General features: G+C 39.1%; 1 protein-coding gene across 1 annotated transcript in view; it reads left to right on the top strand.

The window, feature by feature from the left end:
* Nucleotides 1-14,272, top strand: part of LOC131684124 (CDC42 small effector protein homolog) — a 91,058-nt gene that overhangs the window by 30,103 nt on the left and 46,683 nt on the right. The window contains exon 2 of the mRNA XM_058966694.1: nt 7,452-7,502. The gene's annotated coding sequence lies outside the window, so the exon portion shown is untranslated. The remainder of the gene's footprint in view (nt 1-7,451; nt 7,503-14,272) is intronic.

Genomic DNA, 14,272 nt, shown 5'->3' with positions numbered 1-14,272 from the left:
CACGAACATTCAAGAACCCACGCGATTATGAAAATTATCACACGGATATACAATCGAATTTATACGCGCGAACTTACATATATTTTATCACAGGCGACATACAGACGCCAACACGATCAAACACTTCAACAAACAAACGCTCGGGTCTTTGGCGATCATCCACGTATAAAATCCCGCCCACTATATCACAAACATGAAAACGCCCCCTTGCTCGTTCCAACGCGATCTTTATGCCCCCAAACCCATTTCCCGTCTCATCTGCAATTGTAGTGAGTGATTCTGACAGACAGCTCTTCCAAGAACCAAGCTCTACCAGGTCAGAATCCGAACTCTTGCGGTGGCTACACGTCGAAGCAGGAAACGATAGGGCAGCTGAGAAAAAAACTATCGACGTAAGATACGAGGGCACGACGAAAAGGTGCTCGCTGAGGCAGAGGGAAGCTTTTCCAGGAACGACGAGCGAAAGTTTTACAAGACGATCAATAACATTAAAAGCGACTCGGTGCCGGATACATTTCACAACCGCGGCGGGAATCGGTTGACAGATCGTACAGGAGTGGTCAAACAAACAGAATGGGGATTGGTAATGATGGATTAACTGTGAAACCACCCACAGTAGAAAAGAAGTAAGGAAGACTATTCTAGAACTGACAAATGGTAAGGACGTTGGCAAGGAAGGAATCCCGACTGAACATCTAAAAGTGACTTGCTGTACGAAGCAACCCACTGCGTCATTGGGATGATCTGGAAGGAAAAAGGAAATGCCATCGCATCGGTCGGATGCTTCAAGAAAGGCCATAATCTTGAACTTGAACTTGTGCGACCATCCCTGGCTGCTACTCCGTTATCGATCTGGACTAGCTGAAGTGGCACAAGAAATCAGTAGATAATTATGCTTGGGAGTAGCGAAACGTCTTTCAATGTGCTACTTCTGGTAATCCTAATGTGATATTGATCAATACCGGCGCCGGCCAGGCCTGAACGTAGATCGCGGAAGGATAAAGGAAGGAATGAGTAGTCCGATACTTGCTTTTGCTAGAGGGTATATACTACTGCGCACTCCACAAGTATCACGGGAGGAGGATATTTGTTAGTAATTATAGAAGTTGGATTTTACTTCTTTACCGACGCCAGAGAGGTGACTCCACTATCTAGACTAGATTATCGATTCATCAACTCATGTACCGGGGACCAATGGTTTTACTTCTCTTCCGAAGGAAGACGTGACCACAAATTTTTTCGCCTCAGAAAAATCTCAACGACCTTCGCTGGAATTGAACCCAGGCCAACTGAAATGCGTGGCGGTCACGCGTACCACTCAACCATCGACGCTGCTTCAAGAAAGGTTAGAATCTTGAGTGTAATAACTATCGACGCATAACGATCCTCAATGTCACCTATAAGGTACTCTGTTCACCAGACTGCTCCCGCTGAAGTCTTTGTCGGCGAGTACCAAAGCGGGTTTCGAGAAGGATGATAAATGACAACTTTTTATTGAATCCTCCTGCCTTAAACCATGATTTCACGAAAATGACTCCACTCCCCGCCGCAAATAAAGTTGTTGCCATATTCTTCAACTCGCTGGGCTCCTGATTGGTCAGTTCCTTTTCGGGATTGCTTTGCTTCAGGTTCGTCTGCGTGGACGTTAAATAATTGGTTCCCTGCGTTAGTTACATCTCGTCGTCTATGATACAAAATTACGTTGCGCTTCGTTTGGAAGACATCCTTGACGAGCACTGTCTGAAGTATCGGTCGCTACTTTTGGGTAGTAACACACGGCCAGCCTCGACTTCCGCTTCCTCGTGACGATGTCCATGTTAGCTAGGGTTGGGAGTACCGGTTTTACCGTTACCGAAACCCGGTAAAACCGTCCAAATATCCTATACCGAAATACCGGTTTTATAAGAATGAAAAACCGGTATTTTCGGTAATTTGGTAGGAAGGACTATTTAACAAAAGGGTTTTATTGTTGCACAGCTTTGAAACGCTTTAAAAAGCTTTTCACTTGCTAGTGTTTTCAAATTAGGTGCCATGCACAGTAATTTTGCCTGTTTTAGGACTTTTTTAATAATGATATAAGCAGGGGAATAGTGCTTATGTAAGCAGCGATAACAACCCGAAAAAATCCCACATGTCAAATAAAACTTAACAAAATATGGAGGAACAAGAAAATCTGCAAGACAAAATCAATCAACTCCATATTCCCATACTCCATTTTGTATTCAATTTATTCACACTACTGGCAAATCTGGCAATAGATTTTGCAGTTTTCATCAGCAATACTGCCTTAGGGTACGTTGAAATGAAATTAAAAGAAGATTGTTACAAAGCACTGGTTTTCAAGACAATGCGGAATTTATGCTCAAGCGGTTTTATAAATTGAGTATGATTGTTCGAATGACACTTTTGGATACCAGCGACAAATTTGACTTTGATCAACCTGACCTATAGCGTTTTCGTTTTCGATAGGCTGAAACCCGTTCCAATTTATGGTAAACATCACCTTCACGTCAGAGCATTTGGGTAAGCAGAAAACAATAACTTCAGGTCTGATTTTTTATGTATTTGTTTTTAAAATCTCAGAACGCTTACTGCATCTAGCTAATTAATGTGCTTTTTGGACTAATAAGCGACGACACTTTGCATACTACGATACACAAACCAGATGCTGAATCACATCCCATTTTTTATTTTGATTATAGAGGTTTTAATCTTAGGGTCATATAGCTCTCTTTTTGAGTTAGAAAAATTTCTAACCCTTTTTGCGGGATTTAGAATCGAACTCAGGTGAGCTGCGCATAAGGCAATCGATTTACCAACTACGCTATTCCCACCCCTTAAGGTTGCACAGAGAAAGCGCAAAATTCGTAAACGAAAAAAGCAGTTTTTTTCCACACCGTATGTCAGATCTTCATAAAAATCAATCAGCAGTACTGTAACAACATTCTACATACGCTGATTGATTTTTATGAAGATCTGACATACGGTGTGGAAAAAAACTGCTTTTTTCATTTGCGAATTTTGCGCTTTCTCTGTGCAACCTTAATGTGGACTTAAAAAAAGTTCATAATACCATAAGAGTAATCAAATCAACATTTATAAAGCTTATTCGATATTGGAGTACTGTAAGAACCAATCATGTTCTCTGTTAAATGATCAAATGCCCAATTGGCTTTGTACGTTGAGCGATTATTTTGTTAACACAGTTTGTTTTTTTTTTTAATACCGGTTTTACCGGTTTTTTCATTTTCAATACCGAAAATACCGGTTTTTTAAAATCCTTCGGTTTTCCCAACCCTAATGTTGGCCAAATACTTTTTGACTGTCTGGCTGGTCTCTCCGCTTCAGGGCTTACTGCATTTTCGGGTCACACAAAATTGTCAGACGACCGGACTCCGGCTAATGCTCGATACTCTCACGTTTCTTTGATCTTGTACTCTGTTGTATCCGGCCCACCAAAAAGGAGCCGGTGGCAATAACAAACCATCGAAGGTAGTAGCTACACTGCTTTCACCAAGGCTATCGTAAACGAACTGAAAGAGGTGTCAATTTTTTTCTGTATATAGCCCACTTATATTTTGGACCATGTAGCAATAATCGCATGAAAAATTGATTGAACTTTGTCTCTTTTTTTCATGCAAGCGTTACAGTGGACTGGCCATGTAGCGCGAATGCCAGAGGTGTGATCAGCTCATCAGAGAATCTGAATGAAGTCGACTTCAAAGTAGATACCTGACTCGCTTGCTGTATGCAATCGAGAAGGATCAACACACTTTAGGTCTTTCAAATGCCTGCAGAAGCATTGAAATACAGCATATTTTTTAACAATTAAAATATGTTGAAAATTTGCGTTTGCGCTAGCACCGTCTGGTGGGGGTACTTCCGAATCATTTTTTTCCACCAACCAGAAGCTCGAAAAAATCAACGTCTCCGTACATCGCATATCAAATCCATTTATGATAGTCGGAGAGTCATGCCGAGAAGTTCGATTTGTTTAGTTTCTCTCTCTATCTCTCTCTCTCTCTCTCTCATTTCATAACTCCTTAATGGCGGTGTAATTCTCAAGTAATAGAATATCCAATGTAGGCCCAAGCAAGCACAAAAGCTTTGCCGAAAAAAGTATGGCGCTACATGTTGCATGGACGAAAAAATCACCAATTAGGTAAAATCTTATTAACTATGGGATCCCTTTTGGCTGGATTCCTTTATCACGTCCCCAGTTAACCGTGAAGAAGGAGATCCGAATCTAAATGCTGCTAGCAGCGGCAAAAGGGGTGCTTTAGTGATCAGGCACGAATGTGAGTCCAAGACAGTGCCGACACACTAACAAACAATAAGGCGTAGTTGGATATAATTAACATGACACTCTTCGGATTTTGTTTGTCAATTCTGGTTATGTGACCTGATTTTGATTAATTTGTATAGCGATTTATTGTCCGATAAAATCATGTTTCAATTTTTTACGACTCTGTAACCACACGTTAATGCAAATGTAGTTGAAAACAACGACTATAGAAAAATTTCAATGCAAGCTATTGCTATTGAGGTTTCCAAAAAGCATCAGTCCAAAGAACATGCGATCAACAATGGATTTGTGTGAATGAAACGAAGAAATGTTGCATTTAAATCCACTAAAAAATTGACGCATTAAAGTGTGAGAGAAAACTGAAACATTGCAATTATTAACGTTGTTTGTACACAAACCGGCAACACCTTGAATCAAAGCGATGGTGGTGGCCCAACCCCGTGACTGTCGGTCTGAAGTGCGTGACGTCTGTTGGTCCAAGTGTAGGAAAGCTGTTTCATGTTCATAGATTGAATTGTTTTGTACATTTCCGAGAACGACAATGAGTTTTTTTGCTACGAAGCGCGAAGGGTTGCGGTAAATAAACGTGCCTCACAGCAGTCAGTGTAGCGCTGCACTCTCATACCTAGTACCGTAAACCGGGGTGACATTGATCACTTTTCGAAGTAATCGTTACATATTTTTAGACGCGACACATGTTTTTCAAGTTTAATATTTTTAAACCATGTACTGATGTATGGAGAACAAGATTGGATGCTTTTACCTAAAAGCTTCCGCTTACAGCTTTTTTTTTTAAAAATGATTTCAAGTTGAAGTCCGTTTTCGTATTCTGGGGTAACTTTGATAACCTGCATGTTCACCCACATTAAGTTATTGATGTCAATGTTTTTCATTCAAATGTTTGATTAAACTAATTCTGGAAAGATACTCATTGTTAAATGGATATTAATTGGTATTACACAAAGTATTTCAATGTTCTGTAAAATTCGAGTAATTAAAATTCGTATAATTTGTATCCAAATAGAATAAAAGATTCTGAAAACATTTAAACTGCTAAAATTCTTTTATTTCGGTGCTTAATCAATGTACAAAAAGTTTCATCCATTTTAACATGTTGGAATATCGAACAATAAAAAAATGTTGCGAATTTTAACTTAAAATCATTTGAAATAATTGCCAACCAGTTTCAAAAAAAAAATGTATTTAAAATACACAAACAAACTAACTTTAAACAAACTCTTAAAACTAAATTTGGCACATCCTAATTTTAAGGAAAATAAAGACTCGCTTGTAATTTATTACTCTTGCTCAAATCTGAGATTTATTTGTTTTATAAAAAATAGACACTTTACGAAGCTTCGTAAAAATAAGATAAAGTCAAATTTCGGTTTTTTGTAGTTTTTGTACCCAAAAACCGAACAATATACTCAAAAAGTATAACAAATCAGTACTTTATGAGTTTAGAATAAAAATCATTTCAAATTAAAATGATTCGGTAGACTATTCTGGTTTAATAAGCGATCTACGAAAAAAGTTTCGAGTGATGAAAGTCACCCCGGTTTACGGTACCTATATTTGATTTTGGTCGCCTTTAGGCGTGTCGGGTTGTTTACATTTCCTACCATTCTTTTCCAACGATACTTTTGGCACGTCGCTGTTCTTTAGTTCTAGACAGCAAACACTACTGTTGCAATATGCTGTATTGCAATTTTACGATTGTGTTGTAATGTCATTGGACAAATTTAGTTATTTTTGCAATAAATAAATGCTACACGCTATAAAGTTACAAAATTATTAAGTCGAGTTGAATTAAGAAAAAATACCTTTAAACCCAACCGTTTGAAAAACGTTTCGGAACAGCACAATTGTCCAAATTAAATCCATTCCTCCATGCACCTCGATCGAGTACCTAATGATTTGTTAAACAGAAATGATACATTCCATGTCTGATTATTCCAACAAGTTCCATTTCCCAGGGATTATGCAGCCAAATGACACCTAACCAATTCGGTCCTTTACATTACTCAGATAAACCATCTGCCCCAATAAACTTTCGCTATAGACCTATTCCGCGTCTTGATCTTTGTGCGCAGTAAGGGGGGCAGCAAGTGAGCAAATTCAGGTCAGCACCGTTGAAGTATCCACTGCAATGTTTATGTTTTTTATCCCCTGGCGGATTGCGCGTGATTTCCAGAACGATTTCCTTCCCTTTCACTTTATTGTGCTATTTTCTTATTGTATATTCCACTGGATGGTTTTTATTACGATTTTCCAACAGCCACTTTTTGCTTCTTATCCAACGAAGTCTGCTGTGAATGTTGCATTACGGTCGGACAGTCGTTTACACGCCGGTACCGTTGAGCCATAGTCGCGGTACCTTGATACTGCTGCGGCGTGGTCTGTGCCGCACCACTCAATGGACAGTGAAAAGCTGCCATTTCCGGAAATATCAGATTGCCAGTTTAAATAGGCTGCATCATACTGTGCCGCTCACGACATTAGTCGTATTTAAGTCTAGATACCAGTTTGGTCGTCGGGTCAAGGAAGAAATACCTTTCGACGATGATTGGAGATACATGTTTAAAAATGTCACCGACTCGGAGGGGCGGTTTTTTTTATAGGGTATCTTGTGGCCGGCAGTCGACATTATACTGTAGGATTATAAAGATTGAACGACCTATTGAGGAAACATTTTGGCGTCATGGCAGACAAGTAATTCTTCTGGGAGCACGTATTTTTTGCAGAAGATGTTTGGAAATGCATAAATATAAAATGATTAATTTTAAATTTTGCATGTGTTTTATTTGAAAACCTTTAGTAAATTTACACAATGTAAATGGAAAACCACTGCAGTAAATATGTCCCTCTTTTATCGATTGATGTTTAATCAATACCTCTTCACCGTTACTCGCTCGAATTTATATTCTAGACAGCGGTGAGTCCCACCGCGAAAACAGCAAATCCCTATTCACTATTCCTACTAAAACAGAGCATTTCCGGTTGCTAGTATGGCTGCTATCGGCCCAGCAGGCAGCGAATTGTTTCTAGAGGTCGTTTCTGGTCGAGACAGTTTATTTGCATTCACATTTGCACACATAAGGTTTAATGCTAATAACATTATTGTTTCTCTTTTTCTTCGTTTTAGAACCATTGTGTAGGTGAATTGGATTGGTGTGAACCAACCGGCGGGGGATAGGTGAGTTCTGTTATTTTTGCTTTTCTTATATAAAGAAAATTATACTGAATCTCTGCGCTTGTTGCTAAAATCAATGCAAAATCGACATGTTAATTTCAGTTGGCGTCCCGGATTTCAAGAGACGATTGATTTTCATGGTATTAAGGGGGACCTCTTATATAATTGCGCAAAAAGTACCTAATGTTTGATAATTTTTTTGAAGAAGTAAAATGACTTAGACATGTGCGCTAATCTTCAAAATATAAACATTTTGCAGGTTTCATCTATAAAATAAAAACTTTCGAGTGTAAGGTCTCCAAATTGGCGTCCAAAATGGCGGCTCCAACAAAAAGTATTTTGAAAACCGACCTCATCTGCATGCACGATACAGGTCGCCATTCGTCGTCTACAAGCAGCAAACCAAAAACGATCTTGAAGATTGCATTCTGTAGAGGCGCCCCAACCTAAAAAACATGAAAAAATTCGATATATAAGCACAATGGCGGCCACTTGAAAATAAAGTATCGTTTTTTCGCATGATTTTTCCACTTTGGCCGGCTGTAAAAAATCTTTAATGATCAAAGTATTGCGATTTTGTAGGTTGCAGTGCTCGAGAATATTGTCTTCTTTTAGGCGGGCCAAACCCGAAATTTATTGGTTGAATGGTTAAAAAATGAGAATACCCGCAGATTCGAAAAATATTGGTCCGAGAAAGCCGCCATTTTGGACGCCATTTTTGATACCTTATAGTCGAAATTTTTTATTTTGTAGATGAAACCTTAATAAACATTTTGCAGAATAGTGCACATGTCTAAGTCATTTCACTGCTTCAAAAAAAACATTAGGTGCTTTTTGCCACAATAAGAGGACCCCCTTAATATTAAATAAAAGGTAATTTCAACCTCTTCAATGGGAACTTAAACAAAAATACAAAACTTTGTATATTATTTTATATAAAATTTTGCAAAAGCCAAAAACAGTGCAAAAAACAATTTAAACATTTTCTCCTTCGGAGTGAATTTGATAAAACGTCTCCTGCTAGTGGCGAATTTTGATTTTTTGAGAAATAGGCCGATATTGGGTATAATTTCAAATTCATGCCTGTTGAAGTGCTCCTGAACTGCTTAGATTTTTGACATTGAAAATGTCTTACTGCACTATCTGGGGTAGGGTGTCATTCTAAAATCTAAAATCAAGCAATGTCACGTTTTTGCGTCACTATGTTGAACGCTAATAACTTTGTTATTTATGAACGAATTTCCGTCTGGTTATCACCAAACAATTCGGAATTACCTGAAATTATGTTTTATTGCTATACTGTTTTTATATTTCAATACCACACTATTGAAAAACAGGCCAAAATGAATAGAACTCGGAAAACGTAAAAACTCCCATACATCAGTCAATCTATTCCGGGCAGAGCCGCCAATAGGGAGGGAGTACCTAAGCAACTCAATCAGATACTGGAGGCTATTTATAGAGGTACAGCGTGTTCGCTTGCGTCAGTTATAAGTTTTAAGAAGGGCTTCAAGAGTGCCATAAAACCACAATTGTTACTAGGGGTAGGACCTGGACAATAACGACGATGCGATGGGGCATGGCAGTGATGGCATGGCAAACTTTGCATAGACGAACTCATTCGTGTATTCAATTTCAAATCTCACAGCAGGGTGAAAAGCACGCAATACGCGTACATATACACGTTGATTTGCAATGTGGGTATGTGGGTGTCCTTTGGTTTGAACATTGCAGGGTGTTTGTATGCCGCTTGTGTGTTTATGTTGGGACTGGGACAAAAAGGACAAATCTCGACAAACGGCTTAAAAGCCAACTGTCAAAATTCTCTTTGAAAAGAAATTTCGGACAAACCGTTATTCGCCACTCAACGATGTTGGAAGTAAACAAAAGAGAAAAGTTTTCTCTTTCATTAACTGATATGAACTGTGTTTAACGAGTAACGGTTTGTCAGGAATTTCCTTTCAAAGAGAATTTTGACAGTTGGCTTTTAAGCCGTAATCATATGTTTGTCGAGAAATCATTTTATTATGATTGTGTGCGCGTTCGGTTACGCCACACTATCATAAAAAAATTAGACGCCAAATGTTTTTGACGGTTGCTTTGCACATAGGGTAATGAGCCTATTGGCACACTTGTTTTATATTGTGGATATACGTGATGTGTTTTTGGGTACTAAGGCATCTGGCATGTTTCTGCATGGGAAAATTTAATTGGGTTTGCGTCTACTGAAATACGGTGGTGTGTTGAAAATGTTGGCGGGTGAGCGGGGGTTTATGATTTTTGTTTTAAAAAGGTTAAACTAAAGCGATCTTTGGTAGTCAACCTGGGCTGTGGAGTGGGGCAGTAGAGTAACAAACACAAGAGGGTGTATCCTGCAGGAAGCTCTAGCGAAGCTAGACGTATGATTGCACAAGCTAGGTTCCGTTAGCACTTTTCGGAGAGACGGAAGGGAGTCTATCATCAACGTCACATTCTGTTGTCTTTCACAGACGGCAAACATGAACTGGATGGTATGTGAGTAGTACACCAATAGCGATCACCAGGTAATCCGCTACGGTATCGGCCAACGGTACCCTGCAGCAGCACGGAGAAGGATGACTGGCGAGCGAAAGTGGAAGACGAAAGCCTGCAACGAAGACATGGCACAGACGGTTTTCGTACTCTGCTTTCTGAACACCACTTGGCGTGCCATCGAGTACAATATGTTCGTCCCCGTCAAGACTACATCTACAAACTCACGTTGCGTTGCCATCACCGGGACTCCCGTTATACAGTACTACGAAAGTCCCCGAGTGCTCCGACGCAGTCGCGCTACCAGCTAGCGACCAGCTCAGTCGTCCCGGCTATGCGTTCGGAGGTCGTGAGGAGGTCTTCCGAACTCCATCCTCAGGCGAGTATGTTACTTTAAATGATAATCCACTCGCTGAAAACCTTTTGGTTCATAGTACACCGTCGCATACGGCACATGATTTCCTGTCCGTCTATTACCAGAACGTTCGCGAAATGAGAACTAAAATGCCGGCCTTCTTGCTTGCCCTCATTTCCTATGACTACGATATTATCGTTCTCACCGAAACCTGGCTACGTGATGATATATTAAACGCTGAGCTATCGACGAACTACGCAATCTACCGATGCGATCGCAACTCTTATTCCAGTCATCTAAACCGCGGAGGTGGTATTCTTATAGCGATAAAGAAAAAAATCTAACTGGAACTGTACTAAAGTTACCTGAATGTGAAGATTTAGAACAAGTTGTCGTACGTGTTTCACTGCCAGGCCGATCTTTAGGGTAAAGAGCCTATTTTCACCATACTAAGGAGGGTGCCTCACTAATTCATTAATTCTACGGCCTACAACCAATCGAATGCGTACAAATTGGCATCAACAGCTTTGCTTCGTTGTTAAGAACCAAGATGCTAGCACAAATTTGCTGAGAACGGTGAAATTCTCGTGTTTGAGCGCAACGAAATCTCGAAACGAGAGCCCCTATTGTCGCGCTACCATTTAACTCAATGCGTTGAACAAAGATGGCAGACGCTGCGCTAACCAACGGCTGCAAATGGGTAGAGTGATAATAGAAACATGGCGAATATAGGCTCATATGTTTGCTGCATTTATCTGAGACCGAACAGCGATCTTGACATGTACAACTTTCACTTCTCTGCGGTCCAGAATATTCATGAACAGACCAACCGGCAGGCGATTACAATCTCTCTCATCTTCGGTGGATCTTCGATGACGATCTCAAGTGCTACATTCCTGAAAATGCAACATCAGAACAAGAGATAGCTATCACAGAAACGCTGGTCACTGGTGGTTTGTATCAAATCTGCTCTCTTAGCAATGTGAATGGACGGATCCTTGATTTGACCTTCGTCAACGACACCGACGTGTTTGAATTGATTCAGTCTCCGACATCTATATTGAAGGTAGACCCTCACCATAAACCCTTCGTTCTACAATTTGATACGCGTTCTGATGGTAGTGACGCTTTTGATACAATCAACGACGATCTCAACTTTGACTTTATTCGATGCATCCTCGATGAAGTGGCCATTGGTGCAGTCAATTGATGTGATATGCTGAATGCGAACGATTTAGATCAGGCAGTTGCGGCGCTCTACGAAGCAATATATGAAATTCTTCGCCGCAATGTTCCTAAAAACGTATCAGCAGAAAAGCAGATTATAAGTTTACGTGGGAGAATCCCGAGCTTGGTCGCCTACGCAACCCGGAGTAGTACAACGAAGCGATACTTACGTCGTAGGACCGACAACAACAAAACTATTCTTCGTCAAATGGAACCGCAATATGAAACAGCCCATAACTGTATACGGTGAATATCTGAACCAAGACCCAACGCAGCCCTCGAAACAATCCCTCGACATTCTGGACATTCATAAATACTAGAAAACGTTCCAGGGGTATACCAGAAAATGTCTATCTTCGAAACAAAAATTCACAGTCGGCAGCTGAGTCGGCGGACCTTTTTGCAGAGCATTTCCGAGATGTATTTACTAGCCCTCCTGTCTATCCACCGCAACAGTACATTGAAACATTCATTACCAACGTATACTATCAACCTACCTCGTCCTAACGTAAATGATGCCGATGTATTCAGCGCTCTGTCCAGCGTTGATCCGTTGAAAGGGCCTGGTCCGAATTGCTTGTTTCACACATTTATAAAACATTGTGCCCGAGCTCTCTATGCACCATAATTCCCCAGCTCTCAATCTCGCACAATGTTTTCCCAAGCATAATTTCCCAGTTCTCAATCTCGCACAATGTTTTCCCAAGTGTATGGAAAGAAGCTGCTATAGTTCGGAACTAAAGCTGGACACATCCACAATATCGAAAACTACAGAGGAATCTAGTTATTAAACTGTCTAGCTAAAGTTCTGGAACAGTTTATCTATAATGCCAACATAATTGACGAATGTCAGCATGGATTTGAAAAAAACGTCCCGCACCTTGAGACAACATACACAAGTTTTTTGGTTCCAGCTGTCGATAAGCGTTAACAAGTGGACGAAATATATTTTAATAATAACAACATAATAACATTTAAAGTAAATATTTATTAAATTAATAATCTATAAACTTGAATTTTTTAAACACCTTCATAAAAATTAGTAAATATGGCAATATCAAAAAGTTGGGTAGGTAATATCAGAGACATAACCGTAGTAGAGTAGAATACACTTTTTTAGGTTTTTAATACGAATGCTGCAATTACTATCTTCTGATAAGTTGTATTAAAACCACCTATTTCGGTATTTCTAATAGAAATACCGAATTATCGGTACATGTACATCGAAATCCATATTATTCGAATATATGGGTTCTCATATGGTATCCCTGAAAAGCGCATTTAATGAGAGTGAAACAATTCATTTGGCTGAATAGCGGATATACGTGGCAACAGCGGAAAATCGCATATTCTAATATGGTAATCCTGAAAAGAGCATTTAATGAGAGTGAAACAATTCATTTAGCAAAAGCAGAAAGTCGGATATACGTGTACCTAATGGAAATACCAAAATATCTTATTTTAATATAATCTTTCAAAAATTGGTAAAAAATGCAGCCTATTAACGAATTAAGCCTATAGTGTATTCCACTTCACTTCGGTTATGTCTCTGACATTACCATCTTTTTTACAAACTGAGCATTTCCGAATAAATTCAATATGCGATAAATCTATCATAAAATCTCGGCAGCCGACTGCTCAGAACAATAAACGTATGATAACTCTTCTGAGAGTTGCGTAGATCATGTCACGTATTAAGTTGAGGCCAGATTTGTGTGATTCTTTACCCCATCCTTTGGGCATTTCAAAGTATAAAATACTCGAAACGTGCACATTGAAGATGGATAGCTACTGCCAGGTCCCATTTGTTGATTTTCTGTGCAATTTTACTTGTTCTGGCCAATCACATGATCATGCTCATACTCATTCCTCACTCCAAAATTCTTACTAACACATAACTATATATAATATAAATACATAGGTAAATAATGTGTTCAACAAAGTTATTCCCAATTAACTGTTGTGTTTGATTGTGTTTGATACTTGAAAAAACTTGTAAGAAATCCCCATTGTGACCAAAGTACTTGTGGATCTAGATTTGTTCTATGGGTATGAATCAAGATAAGTTTTGCTTTGTCAGGGAAGAGCGAACACTCTTCACTAATGGGCCTGAGTCGTCTATAGTAAAGAATAAACTGACACGGATTATTAATAATCAAAATTATTTTGCTTTTATTCGCTCACAAAATCAAAACATTTTGTATATATTCTTGCGAACGAAACTCGGAATTTTAATAATGAATCCATTCAATCCTGGTTGAACCAATTCATGATTCTTTATATATTATTCACAATCCAATATCCGTACTCGTGAAGTAATTCATAAAATGATAAATATTATTCATGTTTCGAGAACTTGTTCATGGTTCCTATTACAATAGTGACAACTTACCATTCGTAATCGTGGAAAAGTACCTTACTCCCCCTCCTTCATATGTCACAACATGTCACATTTTGTTATACTTTCTCCCCTCCCTAAAAGCGTTGAAATAGTTCCCGAAATCATACAATATTCATGTATACGTGAACTGGTTTATGATTTACGATCTATTTTGCGTGTTGGTGGTATTTAGAAGATATGCTTAATCATTTTCAATTTCATGCAACATGGTAATGAAATTTTCACGTGAACTATTTCGCAAATTTAGAATATTATTTGTGGAACCATTTTTATTCCATG

The sequence above is a fragment of the Topomyia yanbarensis genome, chromosome 2, assembly GCF_030247195.1.
Source record: "Topomyia yanbarensis strain Yona2022 chromosome 2, ASM3024719v1, whole genome shotgun sequence".
In the NCBI taxonomy this organism is placed as follows: Eukaryota; Metazoa; Arthropoda; class Insecta; order Diptera; family Culicidae; genus Topomyia; species Topomyia yanbarensis.
The sequence above is the reverse complement of the archived record's forward strand: the minus strand, read 5'-3'. Positions and strand labels throughout refer to the sequence as shown.